Source organism: Octodon degus, unplaced genomic scaffold, assembly GCF_000260255.1.
Source record: "Octodon degus isolate 3935 unplaced genomic scaffold, OctDeg1.0 scaffold00055, whole genome shotgun sequence".
Classification (NCBI taxonomy): domain Eukaryota; kingdom Metazoa; phylum Chordata; class Mammalia; order Rodentia; family Octodontidae; genus Octodon; species Octodon degus.
In genome coordinates this window covers 4233587-4244554 of record NW_004524631.1, presented here as the reverse complement: position 1 = coordinate 4244554, position 10968 = coordinate 4233587, and the positions used below count along the sequence as shown (strand labels likewise).

The 10968-nt window shown below is 38.1% G+C and overlaps 1 protein-coding gene across 4 annotated transcripts in view; it reads left to right on the top strand.

Moving 5' to 3' along the window:
- The window catches only part of Fndc3b (fibronectin type III domain containing 3B), a 337533-nt gene that overhangs the window by 54842 nt on the left and 271723 nt on the right, over positions 1-10968 (top strand). For 2 of the 4 annotated variants that reach the window (XM_023717771.1, XM_004633446.3), the window contains exon 1: positions 6731-6809. The exons of the other annotated variants lie outside the window; for them this stretch is intronic. The gene's annotated coding sequence lies outside the window, so the exon portion shown is untranslated. Of the gene's footprint in view, positions 1-6730; positions 6810-10968 lie in introns of those variants that run through there. 4 annotated transcript variants of the gene reach the window in all.

The window sequence follows — 10968 nt, the reverse complement described above, 5'->3', positions numbered from 1 at the left end:
GATATATATATATATCCTACATTTTAATAAACTATGTTGTATTTTTTTCAGGATATTTCTGGTTTATTTTTTCTCCTACCACATAGTAATTTAGGGAAGCTAGTAAGTGGTATGATTTGTGATTGGCACAAGTACAGCAGCTACCTGAAGCAAATGCTTACAACCCCTTTAAATGTGTGTGTTAATACTATCTTGTTGCTATACTGAAATTGGCCAATTATTAGAACTGGCAGAGAACCCACTCCTTTAATTTAAGAAGCAAAAATAAGCCAGGAGAATTACCCTGTGCTTAATATCTTTACAGTATTTAATGGCTTAAACTATTACTATAGAAAACAGCTGCTGCTTGTCTTTTGCAGATGTTGAGAATTTAATGAATATGTTTCTTAAAAAGCCATATTATGTTTATTTGCATGCTCAAGTTTGGAGGAAGAAGTTAAACCTTACAGGTTAATAGTTTAGCATTGAATTGACCAGATTTACTTTTTTTTTTTTTTTTTTTACTTTTTTATTATATGTTTCACCCAAAAGTGAATGGATTTGTTTTGTATAAAGGGTTGTGTTTGGTTTATTTCCTGCACATACCTTTGCAGGTCACTGTGGATATGAAGCTACAGAAAATATATGTTTTTCTCCTTGAGGAGTTAAAATAGCAGGAGCTTTTGAAGTCCTTTGTGCTAGCTAAGGACTAGCATGGTTAGCACAGCTAAGTAAGTATATAAGCTTTTTTTTTTTTTTTTTCTTTACAATTTAAACACAGTAGAAAATATTTAAGGAACTATGATTTTCAGGAGAGATAATCAAGTGAAATTTGAAATTTTGATTTTTTTTTAAATTACATATTCAGTATTAGCACCTTACAGTTAGTTTTGAAAAGAATTGTTTCTTGGGTATATTTACCAATGTATTTGAGAAAAAAGTGTATTTTCCTAGTCTATTTTCATAGCTTTGAGTTTTTTTTTTGAAGCCCTGCGAGATTATGTAGAAAAGATGAAATGTCGAAAGTTTCTTTCACCTTCAGAAGGATTCAGAGCAATGGCTGTGAACAACACTTGCTTTGTTGACCCTGTAGGGTAGGTAGCCAGGGCCTGTGAACCTGGCATTTAGAATGGCCCATCGTCCTTGCTGTTTTGGGAAGCTCTCTCTTGAGCAGCAGAGGTGCTCTTTGCAAGGCCTGCTTCCTGTGTGAGTACCTATTGTGGAGCCCTGGGTTGAATGGGAGGTTTGTGAGAAGTGGTTTCCCACCAGCACACAATGCTGCCTCTTGGCAATGTAAATACACATTCCACTTGGGGTCAGACTTGCAGTGACTGGTTAGATTGCCCTTGCAAAGAAAGATATTTTGGAATCCCATTTATTTATAGTGGCCAGTGGAAAATTAATATGCCTGTTAAGTCTATTTTAAAAAATGAATGGGAAGTCTCATCTCACAGTGTGCTGAATATGAATCAATTTGCTGTGGCATTATTTTGATTTTGCTAATTCATTGCTCTAGGAAATGAATTTCATCATCTTCCTAATTGTTCTGTCTATATTTGAAACTTGAACTTCTCATTTTAGGAGTTTTCTTTATGCCTCAGGAAATGCTTTTTGGGTTCTTTGAAAGACAAAAATAAACGAATGGGCTTAGAATATACTAATTAAAATTACAGAATTCAGAATGGGCTAATTGCATAGTCAGTGAAGGTCTAGACATCAGAACAGATCAAGTTGTTGTTTAGGGATGGCAACACAATATTATTTGTCTATATGTCATTGGTATTGATCATGCATTTTGAATCTAGGCTGAATTAAACGGGAACCCCTGTGTAGTGGCTTGCTGTTCCATTTGGTGTCAAGTGCTGTGTTTCCTCTTCTACTGGTTGCCCACTTTCCCAGCGGGAAGTACCTGCCCCCAACATCCAGGTGTTCTCCTCCTTCCAGCATACGTCTCTTCTGTCAAGATTTACCAAATGAATTTTGCTTCACAAAAGTGCTTTAAGTACTAAGGGAGAGAAACCCAGGATAGAATTGGAATACCTCTTCTTTTGTGTTAATTTCTTCTTTGTTTAGGTCTTGTCAGGTGAATTGGAGATGTACAAAGTATAAAAGGGAACAGCTCTCTTTATTTCTTGTGCAAAAGGTACAGTTTTCTTGGAAATGTGGTACTATAATTTAAGTAAGCTCGAAATTTTAAATCTTTAAATATTTATTACCTACCCCATTCTACTTTGAGAATTCTAATTATATGAATATGTTTCTTGATTTTGACAAGGGTGAACTATTATATGACTGATCTGTAAACTCATGTTTATTTTAGACAATTTTTATTGTTATATACATTTAAGTTTGTAAATAATTTCTTTACGGTGTGCAATCTACTAATCTCATGTATTCATTTCAGAAATATTTCTCTAAATTTCAGTCTGTGCGCATCTTATATCTTTCACATTTCAATATTTGTCTAAAATTTTTTATTTTCTATATAATTATAATTGATTTTCAATAAAGTTAATGAGTTAAAAATATTGTTGACAATTGTGATTTTTGTGTTTTCAGAATGTTAATCTGAATTATTAGCATTGTTGTTACACATTATTCCATACTAAAATTTTATCATGGTAAGCTAGTTTGCAATAGCAAGTAGATGTTCCTATACATATGTTTTTGCATTTGCTACTTTGTTTCTTTTTAAGTGTTGTCAGTTTTCTGTTTCAGTACCTTCTAAGGTCTAAGTAACACCTGGTATTTGGTCATGGGAAGTTTCAGTTTAAAGATATAAATTGTTTTTAGAAAAACATTGTCTTATTTTTCTCTTTATGAGACAGGGTCTTGCTATGCAGTTTAGGCTGGGCTTGAGCTCACTTTGTAGCCCAGACTGGTTGCAAACTTGCAATGATCCTCTTGCTTCAGCCTCCCAAGGACTGGGATTACAGGTGTGCGCCACCACACCCAGCTGAAAACATCTTTATAAGCAGATTTTCATCAAATCATATACTATTCTTAGTGATTTTCCCTCCAAAAGGATTTTTTTTTTTAAAAATATGCTTGAACCAAATCTGAAACTACTGTCAGAAATCTTTGAACCATTTAAGTATAAATTAGACAAGCATCACGTTAGATTGTTTTTTGCATATTAAGTGCTTTGTGAAAGCTATAAAACATAGCTAAGTATGTAAAATAACAGTATGATTGAGTTGCATGTGAACTAACTAGAAAAATACTCTTTGTATTGTCTTAGCAGGTCAGAAAGGCAGATTAAGGTAGGGGGCAGACTTTGAAGGCAATACACCTGTGTCGGACTAGAAAAGGACCACAGCTGGCAAACCAAATTTAGATACTTGGACTGATCTCGGATGGAGGTTTCAGAGTGTAGAGGGCTGTGATCATCATCGTGGTGCTCTTGCACCAGAAGTGACCAGCAAGCATTTGTTTTTTGCTAGCTGAGCATAGCACTTTCCTGTACTGCTGCTTAATGTCAAACTTTTATTTCTTAGAGTCTTATAGTTCTAGTACAGTGCCTGTCACAAAATGAGCACACCATAAACATTAGTTAGAACAGTGGTTGATTGTCTTTGTCCAGGTCTTTTTATTTCCTGTTATTTTACAGTACTTTGCAGTCAACTTCTTTTGTAATATTATTAATAAGAGAGTGGTCTCCAATGTACTTTGTAGTTACTCTGTAATAGTTAAAGATAATAGAATATTGGAAATCTTTGTGCCACAGTTATTGTTCTTATAGTTTCCTCATCAATAACTTGCTAAGCTGCATTCTTGGGAAGTAATTTTTTTTGTGTGTTTAATTATGGCACATTTCATTAAAACCACCATGGAAGGCATAAGTTCAGTAGTTTATAATTTGGTTTGCTGGATGGTGTTCTGTAATTTTAACTAGGCTAAATGATAATATAATGGAGTTGCTGAATCTTCAGGTATTTCAAAGAATGCCTAAAAAGTCATTGAATCTGAATCTTGGTAAGGATACATCAGAAGCTGAAAGTCATCGCCTTTGGAGAGGGGAACTGAGGACTGCATACAAGAGAAATGTATTCTCATTGGACATCTTTGAAGGATATCTTTTGATTCTTGTTTTTTCAGTGCTGGCCCTGTAACCCAGGGCTTCTCATGCAAGCACTCTACCCTGAGCTTATGTGCCATATTATAGGTGAAGAGGTAGGGGCATAAGTAGCATACATAAGAATGCCTCGAATCAAGCCCTGAGTCATAGAGCTGTGTGCATGCCATGGAGTCGAGCCTGGGAAAGGGGTGGGCTTCTGTATGTAGTGACTAGAAAGGGCTCATTCTGCCTCCTCACGCAGTTTGGCATTGAACTGGAAAGGGCTCAAAGGATGACTTTTACCACTAAGGCTATAATTCTCTGACTTTTCCTTTCCTGCTCTATCATAAAAGGTGTTAAGAAACACAGAATTCCAAATTTTGCTGAAAAAAGTATTTTCAGTTCTTGTCCTTGGATAAAGTGTTAGGCAAAGTTATGTTGGGTAGCCAGATGTGGTGGTGCATGCCTGTCATCTCAGTGCTGTACTCTGGGAAGCTGTGGCAGGAGGAGTTGGTGGGGAGGTACTGAGGATGTACTTGAAGATAAAGGCCCTAGATTCAGTCCCCAGTGCTGCAAACCAAACTAAACCAAACCAAACCCAAACAAAGTAAGTTAGTTTGGGTATGTGTAAGAGTAAGGGCTCATGACTTTGGAATGTTTCCTTGCAGATAGTAGACTCTCATCCTTGGATGGTTGGGGAAGGGTGTGAGATTTGTTGTGATATGAGTGTACTTGGAATCTAGGTGTTCTAATGAAAATGTCACAGTATGTCTACAAACTTATTTAAACACCATTTAAAAACAACAAACAAAGCCAAGGAACCTTTGACTGGTAAACTTTTGCAGATAAAGCCCCCTTTCCCTTTTAGTTAATATTTGCAAAACTGAGCTGCTGCTTATGTGGATAAGGCTGTGTATCTGAGATCAAGAGATTGTGTGTGTATTGTGATGTAATTTTTCCCTTTAGTGTTTATGTTTCTGTAGAGATTTGTGGTGTGGACTGTTATGGAATCACCCTGTCTATATTAATGGAGTTACAGAAAAAGCTCAAGTTACATATAATTTTTACACAGAACCCCTAAAAGAAATACTTTTCAAGCTGAGTTGAAGTATTGCTCTGCTTCACAAGACTGACAATTATGCAAAGCCATTAAAATAAATGCAAAACCAATTTCAAAAATACAGAAAACAAGCCAGGTGTGGTGGTACACAAGTGCAATGTCAGCACTGAGGAGGCTGAGGCAGGAGGATTAAAAAAATTGTGCCCAGCCTGTGCAGTTTAGTGACTTAGAGAGGCCCTTTCTCAAGAAAGTGCTGGAAATGTAGCTCAGTGCAAATATCCTGGAGTATCAGTGCAAATATCTGATTCCCTGGAGTAAGATAAAAGAAAACAGACCCCCAAAGTACCCAGCATTTATGGATCTTTGAGGTCAGGGCCTATCCATTTTACAGTTGATTCATTCTTTCTTTCTTTTCTTTTCTTTTTTTTTTTTTTTTTTTTCCTGGAACCAGGGATTGAACTCAGGCCCTTATGCTTGCAGGCAAGCGATTATTATACTGTGCCATCTCACCAGCCCCTATAGTTGATTTTCTGAGAGCCCAGTGGACAGTTCTTTTTAATTTGTTGCTTGAACCATGTGCCATTATTTTAATCTCTAGTTGTTCTTTTTAATCTAAAATACTCCATAAGATTTCTCTGTGGATGGAAATACTTCTCCCAGTTACATCTCCCATGTTTATAATTGGATAAAAGCAACGGTTTTTAAGGTTAAGAACTTTTGAAACAACCATGGTTTTATTTTACTAATGAACACATATCAGACAGGAAGGCAAATTCCAGACTATTTGTGCCTCAACCAACCAGCTGGGCACATACCTCCAGGTACTGCTCATGTCTCAAGAGGTCTTTCTGCATGAACAATTATCGCCGCTCCTTCCTTCTTTCAAGTGGCAAGCCGTGGCAAGAGTCTTTCTTGCACAGCTGTATAGAACTCAGCTGTAAAATTAAATTTCATTGGCATAAAAACACACTGATTACCCACAGTCTGTGCTCAGTACTTTCCTTTTTTGCAGTGTTCCCTTAAATTCTTCCTCCCTCTTGTATCGGAGGCTAGAGCCCAGAGTTAGCATGAGAGTAATCTGTATTCAGTAAGCATGGTAGGGAGGAAATCTGTGTTTTCAATATAGTTTTTTAACAGACTAAAAGAACTTGAAGGGCCGATTTAGAGTCATGTAATTTTGTGAAAGAAGAAATTGGTTGTTCAACTCCAGAACCAATTATTGGCAAACTCCAGATTAGAGCTCATATTTTCCAATACTCAGTGGTGGGGCTGCTCTTTTGTAGTGCTTTTTAAATTTTTTCAAATCATAATCTGTTGTTTCCTTGAGCTGCTTTTAGTAACTGAGCTGTGAAAAATTCTAATCACAGTCTTAGCCCCTCTCTGTGTCTGTTTTACTACTTCTTTCCTGTTTAACTTGGTTTTTAGAGAAGCAAAGGGAGTGCTTGCCTCTGCGGTGGCGAGTCCCTTCCTCAGGGTTGCCTGACGTGCACCGAGATCTCAGGGTAAGGAAACTGCACTCCTCCACCCCAGGGTTTGTGGCCAATGGCAGGGCCCCACATCGCTAATTCCACATCAGCCTAGCCAGTGCCATGGCCCTGGTGTAGTGTTACTGGGAAGGGAAAGAAAAGCCATATTCTCACAGTAGAAGGGAAGTGGTAAAATCAGTCAGATTTGTTGATGGACGGATGAGCAGACTTTCTCAGAATTTCAGAGGTACTGAAGATCGTACTGTGTTTGCGCTTTGTTTTGATCCTTTCTGCCTTTCTGCTGATGCTGTGGACGCTTTTATAGTTATTACCAAAAGGCTGTGTCAAGTTTTGCGGAGAGGGCCAGGATGGTGACCATTTCCAGAGTTTCTGGGTGTGGAGAGACCATGCGGGGGGTTTACCTTTCCAAGCCCGCGTGGAATAGGAGGGGAGATCTACGCTTGTAGGTGTGTGTACAGCAGCTGCCTTGCTTGCTCACTCCCTGCTCCTTTCTGTCCCTTCTTTCAGTCTGACTAATAAAACCTAGGAGGGAAGTCTACATTCAGGAAGTTGTCGTCAGCCTTTGTGACTGATGACATTATATATAAAGGCTGTATGGAGGGAGGTTTCAGAATGCAGTATTTTTTTTTTTTCCTCCTCTGCTATGTGATTCTGTGGCAATTTTGACTTCTAAAGATTTATTTTTATTTTATTTTTTTTTATTGTAGCCATAGCATCAACAAATGTAAATCAGCTGCACAAGGGTTTGTCATCATAGATTAAAATTAAATTTTATTGGGTTTAAGTTTATATTGGAAGCCGTTTAGGAACTAGTCTTGGAATCACTCATTAGTTTTCTTATGGTTGTATTACTTTAAAAGAGAAGGTTTCACAGTAACCTCCCAAATGCAACATGAACACCACACAGCAAAGCAAGACCTGTTTTCTGTGGTTTAAGAGGTTTAACAGAGTATTGTTTGGACTGTCAATACAGTATTTCCCATCTCTTTGAGGCACAAAAAAGTTACTTTTCTTTATTACTATTTATTACTGTTTAGCTAGAGTGTTTCTCTAGTTATCATTTTGATAATGCCCTGAAAAATAACTCATAGTAGAATCTCACAAATAGAAGTCAGTTGTTTTTTGGGAGGCAGTTGCCTAGGCTGGTCCCCAAACTCATGAGCTCAAGTGCTCCTCTTGCCTCAGTGTCCCAGGTAGTTGGAACTGTAGGTGTGCATCTCAGCACCCGGCTGCAGCTGGTGTTCATAATACAGAAAAAAATATTATTGAAGTATGAATCAAGCTATGAGTTTTACGGATGGGCCCATGGAAATATTCTCCTTAGGCTACAGAACGCATATGGTGTGTAAAATGTTACATGTTATTTAGATTGCCTTTCAGTGATGGTTAATCTCTTACTTTATTAAGAAAAAATAGTAGCTTTTTGGAATAGACAGACTCACAGTTAATTTTATTGTTATGGGTTCTGAAGAGAGGCTGCTTTATTTACGAGTTGCTTTATAGGTCCTAGCATTTGATAAGTTTAGAAAGCACATTTTAGATTGATGCATAGAAGCAAAAAGTTTATTTTTATTTTTTGGCAGAACTGGGGATTGAACTCAGGCCCTTGCACTTGCCAGCGAAGCGCATGTTCCACTGAGCCATCTCTCTGGCAAAAAGTTAAAACCGACCACACACAGTCCCCTTCCTCATTCCTTCTCCCACCCCCTCTTAGCACATCGCCCCAGAGCTTAGTGAGACCACCTCAGATGGTGGTGAGGTGAGTGTGGGAGCCTGAATCTTCCTTGTGATTACATTAGGGACTCATCTCCTTTCATCCACCCTGGCCAGGTTCCGTGGGTTCTGATGGGTAGACTTTGTCCTTTTGGTGCTGTTCTATTTCCTTTTTTCCCTGTCATGTGAAACTAATTTGTGTACTGTACTGCTAACTCACATCTTGAATTAATGTAAGGAAATTTTGGTCATCATCCCACGGAGTGAAGATCAGGACATTTTGTTAATAATTTGAAGGCCAGGTTCATAGACTTAAAACCTTTCCCACCAGTGATGGGGCTTTAGATTAAAAAAAAAGACATTCTTCCTAGTACATAAATACTTTTTCTGGTCTTTGGAAATGGATCAGCAGTTTTCTCCTGCAAATCAGGTTTTTCATGAATTTGACCATTATGTTTCTTAATATATAGGTGGGGTGAAAAACCATGGAAAACCTTTATAAACTTGTAGTAGAGGAAGCAAAATAAAGAGGAAAAGGTAAGCTAGTTGCCCAGAGAAATGCAAACATTGAAGGCCCTTGGTAATATTACTTTTTTTTTTTCTTTTGTAACAGGGTCTTGCTACTCAGTTCAGATGTAGTGATTCACCATAACTAGTTCTGGGACTGGCACAGTGTGCCTGGCATTCCAGGACTGGCATGGTATGTGGCACTGGGGATCGAACTCGGTCCTTGAGCTTGTTAGGTGGTACTTAGACCACTGAACTATCTCCTCAGCACTGTGATACTACTTTGAAGAAAGAAGATTTTTTTTATAGCTTTAGGTACATATTTGGAAGAATTGAATGTCTGACTAATAGGGAAGAGCTATTCATTTTTTGTGCGTGCCAAGCCCCAACCCCTGCCATGTACTCAAGAGTTGTTGATAAGACACGGCCTTCCTCTCTTAGGAAGTGTCTTGCTAACCAGTGTCTTGCTCTCTTAGGAACTATGAACCATGAGCACCCACATGGTTTTCTTCTCAGTCAATCAAAAGAATAGAACTCGCTGGGTATGAAGCACTTGTGGTTTTAGTGTTAGGATATGTGGTTAAGGGGAGAGGTTATGAGGGCCTGTGGTTGTTAGCAAATTCTTTGAGGTAGAAGTAGGGGTAGGAAGGAAATAAAGACTAGGAGAGAAACCTGGGTTCTATAGAATGGGGAGAGTTCAGAGAAAAAAAATACATTGTGGTAGAGATAAAACATTATTCATTTGTTTATTCTAGTGAGTTTTATAGCACATTTATTCTCTTTAAAGGGTAATGGGTTTTTTTAAAAAAATGTATTTAGTACAGGATCTGTAGGGTCTCACTACACAGATCGGACTCATAGTGATCCTCTTGATTTCAGCTTCTCAAGTGCTGGCATTACATGCCATGCCTGGTCTCAGTGTGCCCCAGCTGCAGGGCCAGCAAGGCATGCCAGGAACTGAACCCAGGTTCCTGTGCCTGCTGGCCCAGGGTAATGGTCTTAATGAATTTGTTACAACATAAGTATGTGCGTGTGTGGAGAGGGCAGACAATGTGGTCATGTTATAGCTTTGACTAAGATGCATGAGTCCTGAAACGGATTTGGCTAGCTCAGATACGTTAGTCCAGTGGAGAAGGAACCCAGATCAAGAAAACAAGTGTTTTGTCAGAGGAGTTTCCCCAGAGGCTCTGACTGAGGAGAAAATCAGGTACTGCTTAAGTGTCCAGAAGTCATGCATCTGGCCCACTCAGCTTCCTTCACAGCTGAGGACCAAGCAAGTAGTCAAGGAAGATGGTGTAAAACTAATGGGAGTGTTTCAGATGCCTCATCCTGCGACCATTACTCTTTTGTATACGTAATGATAATCTGGTTTTTCAGAATAAAGAAAATGTAAGAATATGGCCCAGAGATTTGAGGGAAATTGTTTAGCAGTACTACCATATTAGAAAGGGATGGTAAAAAAATTCATAAAAACTAAGGAAGAAAACTCAAAGTAGAGGTGAATTTCTGTGGATATATGTGAGGTTACAATGCAACACAAATTCCCTAGTATATCATCTTCTAATTGAACATGGAATTGTTGTAAACAGACTTCTTAGGAAAATACAAAGTATGGCCTTCCTTCCAGCTTTGTAATGAAATAAGAAAATATGTAATTTCTATTCACAGTAATTACAAATGAAATAAGCCTCTTTTCTTTCTAGTTATCTGGATGGTAAGCGTTACTCACATTCACTGTTTATCTTCCAGTTCCATTAAAAAAACTTTGTGTGCTCTTGTGAGGTAGGTATGTTACATTCCCCAGTCTCTTTAAAGCAGTAAATGGGACTACAGTGTTCCTCTTGGAAGCTGAGTTCATGTGTCATTTTGTCTGACTTGCTAGTCAAAACACAGGAGATGCTCTTTTTGGAGAACTGTCTCCATTGAAGGATGGCAGTGTATGACAAGCCTTCTCGGCCAAATCCCAGGGCTTGTGGCCAGACTTAACCAGCATCTTTTCTCTATTTCATAACTTGTAGATTTGATTTTTTTTTCATTTGTATATGGGAAACTTACTATGCTTTCTACTTCTAAACTGGGAATAACCAACAAAATAGTGTGTGTCCCAAATTTTATGTTTCCCATCTATGCTTTTCATTCTTTTATAATTCTCTTTTTTGTCTTTT